At 35.5% G+C, this 10,920-nt stretch overlaps 1 protein-coding gene across 1 annotated transcript in view; it reads left to right on the top strand.

Moving 5' to 3' along the window:
- The window catches only part of HDAC9 (histone deacetylase 9), a 298,491-nt gene that overhangs the window by 255,233 nt on the left and 32,338 nt on the right, over positions 1-10,920 (top strand). The window lies entirely within an intron of this gene.

Genomic DNA, 10,920 nt, shown 5'->3' on the forward strand with positions numbered 1-10,920 from the left:
TAATACAAATTATTGGTAGTCATTGTCCTTGGTACAACTTATCTTGATAGGGCTAATTTATTAATGAAACTCCTAACACACATGCTAATTTTACCTCTAGCTTCACTTTTTCCTTTTTCTTCTTTTACTCAAATAGAATTTAGAAAGTACTTTCTCTATGAAATTAATGCTTTTCAAAATTATTGTGTGGCGAAGCAGAGATTTTGTTTGCTTAGGTTTTATTTCCTATCTAGCACTAAGCAATATGTTGTAAAATGCAATAGAAAAGAATTACTAAAAATGAGATACAAAGAACGCACAAAATAAAAACTCAGTTATTTTAATTAGATTCAACAGATATGAATTATTCTAAACAGATTACTGTAAAAGCTTCTAAATGCTCCCCTATGTTTATCTTGTCATGGACTGGGAATGCTGGGGACCACCATCATTCCCCAGACCACACTCTGAATAGTAGTATTCTAGGCCAGAGGCTCTTGATATGATTGAATTGAAATCTATCATGTTATTAATTTTGTATTTGTGCCACCTGGGTTTTTTATTTGTTTGGTTGGTTTTTCCTTTTTATCTTCTTCTGCCTTCCTTTGGATTGAATATTCTAAAAAAATATTTTATTTCCACTATTGACTTATTAGTTGTACTTCTTCATTATTGTAGTAGTTTCTCTGGTATTTACACTTTTTAGTACCACTATAATATTACACTACTTCATGTATAATATAAGAATATTATAGCAGTTTATTTGTGGTCTTCTTTGTCCTTCTTTTGTCATACATTTGACTTTTACATGTGTCATAAACCCCGCAACAAATTTTTTATAATTTTGCGTTAGAGAGTCAATTATCTTTTTTAAGGAAATGAAAATAAGAAAAAAAGTCTCTTTAAAGATTTCATTCTACTATCTTCTAGTTTAAATAATTTCTTCTAAGAAATCAGCTATCTTCTTATCTTTGTTCAGTTTTATGTAATGTGTCTCTGCTCTGGCTGCCTTCAAGATTTTTTGTTGTACTTTTAGCACTCTGACTATGATGTGTCTAGGTATGGTTTTTTCACTTGTTTGTATAATTGAGTTTTTGGTGGGTTTTTTTTTGTTGTTTTTTAGTTATGCTTGGAATTTTTTGGATTTCTTGTTGTATTATTTTTGAGAAATTCTCAGTCATTATCTTTTCAATATCTCTTCTGCCTCATTTTCTATCTCCTTCCTCCTTTCAAGAATCCAGTGAAAGGGTTAGATAATTCAGGTTACTTGATTGCTTTGTGACCTGAGCTCTTAAATGCCACCCCCACCCCAGTGATATTTATTCAGCATTTTTCTTATTATTAGGTGGAGTGAATCCTTCTTTGCAGCCTTCTGTAGCCTAACAATAGATCAAATTTAGACCAATTGTTCTTAACATGTGTTCACAAACTGCTGAAGGGTCATGAAGTTGTTAATTACAAGTGCCCATGAATTCATATACATATCTAACATTGACCATGGACTGAATAAATATTATGTGTCAAAAACATGAGGCTACATTTTCAAATGCATGTAGATGTTACTGTAATTAATATGCTTCAAATGAATTTAAAATCATTGATGAATTAATTATGTTTACCACTTATATTTTCTCAAATAACAAATTTTAATAGTTGAATAAAATTCTCTAAGGTGCTGTGAATATTTTTAATATTTGCTTGAAATGTTAACTTGAGCATCCTTGCTCTACTCTTATTCTGTGTAATTATATACTCCAAGTGGCCCACCCTAACAAATCTCATTGAGTTAGGCTGTTTATCATTGCACACAAGGAATCAGCTCAGCAAGTTTCTCTGGACGTGATTTTTTTTCCTTTTCTTGATTTAGAATTTTTAAATCTGGTGTAAAAATAAGTCATTCTGGACAGCATAAGTTATGAACTGGCAGCCCAGGAGCCATATTCAAGAAACAAGTTTCTTTTTAGCTTGGCTGAAGATTTTTTTTTTTAAGTGAATTCTCAATATTTAAGATTGAAAAATTGCACCTAGGGCCCCAGCTCATTTTTTTTTTTTTTTTTACATTTTATTGCACCTACAGTACCAGTCTGGGCTCTGGAGACGTTTAAACCTATGGCTACAGCTTTAGCTCTAACCTGTACCACGTCTACATGCAAATCTCTCCAGGCTCTTGTTTTGTACTCTGTCCCTGTTCATGGACTCTTTTTGTCTACATTGGTCATCAATCCCTTTAAAACCAAGCACATTATTTATATCTTTGTTTAACATTAAGTTATGCCTGCTGATCTGAGGAAATATTTAGGGAGAAAATTGGTGGTGTTTTTGCTGTTTTTTAAACCATAAATTGCATGCCAGTGACAGATCTATCTCTGGACAATTAACTTACATGGAATTCATATTATATTGTGTACTATGTGTCACACTTTTATTTTGCTGTTCATTTCTGTGTGATCATTCTCAGAGTGAACAATAAAAAAAAGATAAAAAATTAAAATTAAAATTAAAAATAAATGGACGACCACTAGGTGCTTACCTGAAAGGTTACCAGAAGCACGGAGGCCTCTGAATAAGAGGCGGGGCACAGGATGGGGCACTCAGGAAACGTCTTCATTTCTTGCCAAATCCAGATCATGAAATTTTGGTCGTTTAAATTCATGCTCCTAATTCACAGTGGAATAAATAAACTGTGAAGGCAATGATTTCTGAAATATTATATCCAGCTCTCAGATGCTCAGAATCTGTTTCAAAAGGAGTGAACATTTGGAAGGGTGGGAATCCTCAGAAACGAAGCTTACTTATTTACACTCAACAGAATAAATCATAGATGCCCAAAGGCAGGAGGCTACACGCATGCTCCCAGTCTTCCATGTGTGCAGGGACAAACCCAACATGCTCATGGACAGCTATTTCTCAAGGACCTGACTTTCAATGAGTAGAAATTGTCCATTTCTTTCTTTTTATTCTTTTTAGTATAGATGCCAATAATCGTGTGATGTCCTTGATCTTTTATTTTGCCATTGATATTATGTAATTATTTCCTTTTTAAAGTCATTAAAAGAAATCTAGAGTCCCTTTCTTTGATGTATTAAGGAAAGATAAGTTGATATCGGAGCTAAAGAATGAAAGAACTGTGAAAGGTTTTTCCTGGCTTTGTCACTAACATTTATGAAACAAACTGAAAAGGGCAGAATAATTCTTAAAAATAAGTTTATATTAGTGTTCTTTCTATTCAGTCGACAAAATTATTTGGAAAATTCAGGAAAAGAACAATGTTAAAATTATTCTTGGTTGTATTCCAAATAAAAAGCAAGAGAAAGAGCACACCTTTAAAAAGGTGACGATGAAAATGTAAAGTGTTTTCCTCCCTGTTCCCTCTCTATCCTCTCCTTCATCCTCTCTGGGCTCTCTCTGCTTTCTCTTTTTCTTCTGATTCCTTATTATTTTCTTTTCAGCTTTGCCATTTTCCATAAAGGATTTGAAGCATCTTTCTAAATTAAAACATACGAACTATGTACACTTATGTGTGTGTTTATAAAATAGATGTAATAATTATTCAAAAGTGAAAATATAAGGAGCCAGAAACGAATTTAGTATATAAAGTGTGTGCTGTTGTACCTACTGCGTTTACAGAAGAAGGAACAGAAATCTGGCTTTGAAATTTCTAGCAGCCAATATGAAAAAGGCTCCACTGTTATTTATATAGTTCTCAGTGTTTCTAGGGCAGGATTTCTCAACCTTGGCATTATTATTTTAAGCCAGATAATTCTTTGTTATACTGTCCTGTTGAACTGTAGGACGTTTAGCAGCATTCCTGGCTTCTACCCAGCAGAAGCCAGAAATACATGTGTCCCCTCAGTTGTGACTACCAAAAATGTCTCCAGAAATTGCCAGGTAGCCCCCCGGGCACAACCGCCCGCCCCCCCTGCCCCGCCCCGCCACCTCGCATTGTGAACCACTGCAGTAGAAGAATGGCAAACAAATTACAACAGTTGGGAAAAGCCCAACTAGTCCAGATAAAACTTATGGCATTTGAATTTTTTGAATATTTTAGAAAATTTTACATGGTAGAAATTCAATACCTTTAAAGATAAAACATTCATATAGGTCTTAGCTGATTTATTGCAATAGAAATCTTTGATTCTGCAAATATAATTAGAATCTGTTTTTTAATCATTGTTTTTAGTTTTTACATTTTGATTATACTAGAGTAAAAATCAATATGGGTTAAAAACTCACACCCTTTATTCCTGTATGCTCATTCTAATTCCACTAATTACTAGCTGAATAACCTCTCTGGATTTCAAATGAAAAACTACTCAACAGTAGCATCTACGTCAGTGGTTTTCAGCACTGTCTAAGTTAATACAGGCAAAGAGCTTTGCACAGTGGCTGCGTCTTAATAAGTGTAACTATGCAATGATAACTGAAATTATTATCGTTATTATTTGTAAATAAGAAAGACCCAAACTTTAGAGAGTAAGGGAATATATCATAATAAAACTGAAAACCTGAAGTATTCATATTGGTTTTCTATTACTTTCTCTATTTCCTGAATTTCGTTCTGCCATGACTTTGAGTGAATGAGATCACATTTCTCCCATTCATGTTCCATAAGTCATGTTTGATTTAAGCAATCCTTATCCTTTATTCTCTTTCACTAATAGTTAGTGGGATTGCAACATGACATTCTTCTTTTGGATGTGCATAGTATTATCTGGTGGCAATGTTTTTACAAATATGTATAACTAGTGTTTTTTTGGTTTTTATTCTTCACCTATTACATTTCCTCCATGTTTCTGTGGAGCAAACATCTTCCTAATTATTTCAGGAGCCTCAGATAATGACTCATATGAATAATTACTATATGCTTCTGAATTGCAGGACTTTTTCCCTACCTCTCCTGTTCTTTTCTTTGCTGGGTTTTTTGTTTGTTTGTTTGTTTGTTTGTTTGTTTGTTTGAATCGATGAGTCCTGCTGACCTCTTCTCATTATTCTTGGGTTTTCACATTGCCAGTTGCTCTGAATTCTCTGAGGGATGTAATGAAGTGGAAAATATGCCTCTCTCCCTCTGTAATTTTTAAAATTGATATCAAAGTGTTCTATTTCAATCTCATTCTTTTACTTATTTTAAAACATTTTGCCTATTTCAGTTTTAATTGCAGACTTCTCTATCTCTTTACCCCTTTATACCCTACCTAATAGACGTGTGTCTCTGGGAGTACGGACTAGGAGGATCTCACTGCCAGACTGTACTGTCATCAGAAGTGCACTTCCTCCTCTGATGACTAAATCTTCCTTATGGGCCAAGCTTGTATAATTTTTAATTCTAAAGCATATTTCCGCCCCGTCTCACCACATTTGCTTGGTTCCTCACCCAGAAAGACTTTTTGATAGCCTCACCTAACATTTCTGATCCCCAGTTTTGGATACATGTTAGGTCCAGACCCTCCTACATATTTATAAAGTATATTAAGCTTTTGGGGGATTATTTCCAGATTAATAGATTTTAATTCTGGCAAGAAAACAAGGCTTCTGTGAATAGTTACTCAGCAGACTACTAAAGCTGCCTTCATGTTTTATACATTAGTTACATTGTCAAAAATGTTTGAAAGTTGAAAGCATAGTTTTTTGGAATAACATATAAGCAAAGCTTGGTAAACATTCCAGATGAATCTGAGGGGTTCCGTAGTTGCATATTGCCACATCAATTTCAAAATATGATTATACATCACTAGCCACATATGCAGCATATCCTTGGGACCTTCTGCCCAGGATCCTGGCTGGAGTTTTTTTCCTGTAATCCAGCAAAGTAAGTTTCTGACCTTAAAATTGGGACATAAAATTACCCATGCTCACACATATGTGCAATAAATATGCTCTTTCTTTTTTTTCTCCTCATTACAGTTATCTTTTCTGCAATTAATAATATATCAGTCTCTTCAAATTTGAATAGCCTCTTTTCGGTTTTAAAATTCCGTGTTTAAAATCAACTTATTATTGAATGCAATCTGTTTAAGTAATTACTCAGTCTCTCCCCTTCCTCTCCCAAGATGGCACTTGGGTATTTGAAGGAAGGATAGAGTTCTGATGGGATACTTGGGTACTCATGCTGTCCTCTGGATATTCAGGTTTCTATGGCAACCTTCCTGGTCCTCCTGATTGTTCCTGATCTTCAGCATTTCAAGCTGAGATCAGCAGCTGATTTTCTCCTAGTTTCTAATTTCACTGCAAGGTGGCGCTTGGTAAGGTTCCAGGCTCCAGCAGCCTCACTTTGGCTCTCCTTGGCACTGGGGTCCCCCTGAGCTGCTCCTGTGGACTCCATTTGACCCCAATTCCATCAGAGGCTCTCTCATAGCACAACCTTGGATAATTATGGAAGTTGATGCTTCCATTGGTACCACACAGGTTACAAGAGTATCTTAGGAATGCTTCCGTCTGACCTTCCATTTACTTTTCACACGCCCCCATAGACTTTCTATGTGGTATTTACACTTTAGTGTAGAAAAGGACTCCAAAAGTCCCAAGCGTAAATTAAGAGCAAAGACTTGCTTATTTTGTCAGTTTACCTAACACATTTTCCTCTTTCTGGGTTTTATTCATTTATCATTCTCTGCTTCCCTTGCTTCTGTTGCACCTCAATCATTTGCCTTTCTTCAGTCTCTCAGGACCAGAGAGATGACTTTTGGCTTTTTAGTCCTCTCATCATATTCTATCTATAGCCTAGGTCAGCAAGTCCTGTGCCTGGTTGTCACGTATAGAAAGAGTCTCGTCTCTGAACTATTATTAGGAGAAACAAGGATAGTATTGTCTTGATGCTGTCAGTAACATAGGACCATAATCTGAGACCACCAGCCTTAATTCTTGACATGTAAAGGACTTCGGAGGAAAAAAAAATCCTGTTTCACCACAAAATCTGAAGCAAAACTCTATTTCAAATGTCAATTTCTTTACATTTCTTTGATATCAATCCTAATCTTCCTTTCATCTCATGTATCGCTGCCCCCTAATGTACAGTACCTGTGTGAGTGCATGTGTACACAACATAGTCTCTCTCTCTCTCTGTCTCTCTGTCTCTCTCTCACATCAGACAGAAGATGAATCAGTAGACAAACAAAGGAGAAGTAAATGTGCAGAGAAGGAAAACATATAAAAGCACATTGACTTTTTTCAGATTATAGTAGTTCTGGTTTTAAGAATTTGCCTTGCATGTCTTAACAACATTAGCAAGGTCTTAGGAACCAGCTAGTGTAGTCAGCAGAATTGCTTTCTGCTCCACTGCCATTTCTTTCTCCTTTCTTTCCTGGCCTAATCTATTACAATTTACATTATTTTCCATGTCCAGAGCCAACTCTTTGCCACTCTCTTAATCTACCTTTAACTTCCAAACACCAGAGCACCTGTCTTCGTACAGTTCTTAGCCCTTCTGGTCTCTACTTCCACTATTATTGTATTGCCATCTCAGCTCCTTAATTTTGTTTACATATATTCATCTGAATGGAATCCTTCTTGCTCTTTTTCCTTCCTTTCCAGCCCCTCGTCATCCTCTTTCATGGCAGGAACCACAATCAATTGATGGAGTCAACCATCCTCTCTTACCTAGAGTTGATTCCTACTGTCAGGAGGTCTTGCAGCAGTTGAAATCAGAGCTCTTGTATCAAGGGTTCCTTCTTGATTCTTTCACTAATACAGAGATGGGTTTTTGGCAGTCTCTCCAACCAGTAAGAGAGACCTAAGTGGAGGAGAAATACTTCTGTCATTGAAAATGGCAGAGAGTAAATTTGAGAATCTCTCCTAGTGACAAGTATTATTCCAGGGAGAGTTCATGAACCATGTATTGCCCCTCACCTTTTTAACCTGTTGGAGCTGTTATTAAACTATAATATGGCAAATACATATGAGTACCTTTTGGTAGCTAATTTTGGTAGCTAATGGCCCTGAAACACCATTTGGAATACAATGTCTTTGGAAAATATGCTTATAAGTTGATTTATAAACAAGCTTTTTGGATATAACTTTCCTGTGACCTGAATTGTGTCCCCTTAAAATTCACATGTCAAAGCCCTACCCCTAGATATGATTGAATTTGATAGAGCTTTTATAAGGTAATTAAGGTGAAATAAGGTTATAAGGGTAGGGTCCTAATTTGATAGAATTCGTGGCCTAGTAACAGGAAGAGAGACAGATGTGCCTCTCTTTACATGCACTCAGCAAGGAAAGGCTATGTGAGTACATAGAGAGGATGCAGTCAAATGCAAGCCAGGAAGAGAATTAAACCAGAATTTTAGAGACCTAACTGGCTGGCAACCTGATCTTGGACTTCCTAGCCTCCAGAACTGTGAGAAATTTCTATTGTTTAGGCCACCCATTCTATGGTATTTTGTTATGGTAGCTTGATCTAAGACAGACCTGTTCATACCTTCAGAATTAAATACAATTACCTATTTATGAATAGATCATATCCATAAAACTTGACCATTATTACCATTTATTTATAAACTAAATGTATATAAAACATAGATAAAAGTAATATTTGCATAAATGCTTTTTATGTTTAAATAAGTAAATAAATGGATGATAAATCTCATAGATTCCTAAAGAGAACCTGTTTAGGTGCAAGCCTAAACTTTGGTTGTGGTAAAAACCTCAAGCATCCATGGAGCGTCTGTGTGCCCAACACTTATTCAATCAATAACTATATCCTTATTAGAAATGTTATCCACATACTGAAACTCAGCGCTCATTACATTAGATACCCAACAAATGTTAGCTGGATTAAACATATATATATATATCTTGAGTAATAGAGGTTTATGCACCAAAATAGGTGGCGCGGACACATACTATCTCTACAAGAATGTTTGCAGGAAGATAGAAAGACCTGGACAGGAAGATGGATGTCAGACAAAGTTATTTGTGGCTGCCTGATGCCCCATAGTACCTTGGTTAAACAGACATTGTTCTCAGCTATTGTAGTACTTTTCTAATCAAGTATAGTGTTTATAACTTTTCGGAAGGAACTTTTCTACTGCCCCTTTTTTTTAATAAAGAAAACTTACAGTATATTCCAATATCAAGTAAAAAGGGTTTGGGGATTATATGTGCTTTTGAGTTATCCATTAAGTCTTTTGGGATTTATTGATTTGTTTTATGTTTGCTTGCCTTCCGATAATTTTAAATCTGATTAATGAGGACTTTCGATGAAACCTATAGCTCTATAATGGTTGAAAATTGGTTAGAAACTATGTAATGCAATGTAAATGTTGGTTTTTATTTCTCAGCTTAAGCAACCTTCTTCCTCAAGGATGTATTCACATAAGCTCAAATAACTACTTATAATGGTCCAGTAAAATAAGACTTTCAATTTAGAGGGCAGATGATTATGTTCCAATGTCCACTTGCTGATTCCTTTACTTTCTAGCCTACAGTGCTGACCATGATGGTGTTGATTATGACATGGTTGAATGTTTTTAGAAAGCAAAGTTTATTTCAGGAGTGTGGTAAAAAGACATGGGCTGTGAGGGTCAGAAGTCTATGTGAGATTCCTTGGACCAGTTGCGTAGCCTCTCTAAGCCACAGTGTGCTCATTCAGTAAACACTTAGTAGGCCTTTGCTCTGTGCTAGGCATTACAAAATGGGTGTAACAGTAGCTGAAATAGTAGTAGCTAACATTTGCTTATCACTTACCTATTTAATGTTCACCAAAGTCATATGCTGATGGTACTCTAAATTAAAGTTGCCATTTCACAGGTAAGGGGACCAAGGCACAGAGACATTATTCATTAATTGCCCACTGTCTTTCAGGTTTCAGTGGTAAAACCATACTTACACTCAAAGAGTTTAATTCCACTATGCTGTTATTGAGATCTTAATTTTCTATTTATGTATTTATTCATAGTTCTCATGTTCAATTTTTCATTGTTCTCGACATGTGACAATGCTTAGGAAACTACTTAGTGCATAGTGAATATGTTATTATTATTTATTGTATTTCATGTTATTAGGCCTCCTTAATTCTTCTTTTAAAACAAATCTTTATTTTGTTTCTTTGACCTATTTGAGAAGTCACAAAAATTTTGTTATATTTCATAGTGCTCGAAATAATTTATGTGTCCCAAAATTAAAGACTTCTGTCATTTGATAGGTTATTTTATATATTATGAAATCTTTTATACCTAAAAGTATGTAACACATATGATAATTATAAACCACTGTTATTACATGTGCGACAAAGAGTAAACAGCATTTTATAAAGGTAAATCCTTTATAAATATTGGTTCATGCTTTGTTCTCTAGTGTAGAAGCAGCCATGTATTTTAATGGCTCTCTAATTTTAATAATACCAGTTTGCACTAAAACTACTGTATGAAATGTTAGAAATTTTAACCTTCTACTTTGAAAATCAAATTGTTCATTGCAATTGAACATCGTGAATGTTTTAAGTGTGAGGACCACACACTTCTTCCATTAAATCAAAGAACCTAAACTGGCTTTTCTTCTTCCTGCTCACTGACTGCTGCTGCTACCTGCCTAATAATTGTCTTTGGCTCTATGTAAACCTGTAGCCAGAAAGATATTTGAATTTTCCCCCTCTAGCACTTACAAATCCAATTTTTATGTATAGCTAAGTGCTCTTAGCATTTACTCTATCTACTACGGGGGCCTGGCTTCTAGCAGGCCTGTAACTACGCCAGATCTAGCCTATGTAATGCTGTTTGTAATGAGAAATCTAAACAGGGAATGGCAGTGAGGCATGGCAGGAATGTGTTTCCATTGGAGAAGTCAGCGTAGAGAAAAAATATAAGCAAAGCTGTGTCCAGAAGGCCTTTTCAGCTGGCCAAGACGGAAGACTAATGTTATTGTACATAGGCTGTTACCCTGCCAGCCCTTCCTCACGAATTTGTTTTCTCTCTCTTTTCCCCTCGCCTTACTCCCCTCCCCCTCTTT

Source organism: Pteropus alecto, unplaced genomic scaffold (assembly GCF_000325575.1).
Source record: "Pteropus alecto unplaced genomic scaffold, ASM32557v1 scaffold21, whole genome shotgun sequence".
Lineage (NCBI taxonomy): Eukaryota > Metazoa > Chordata > Mammalia > Chiroptera > Pteropodidae > Pteropus > Pteropus alecto.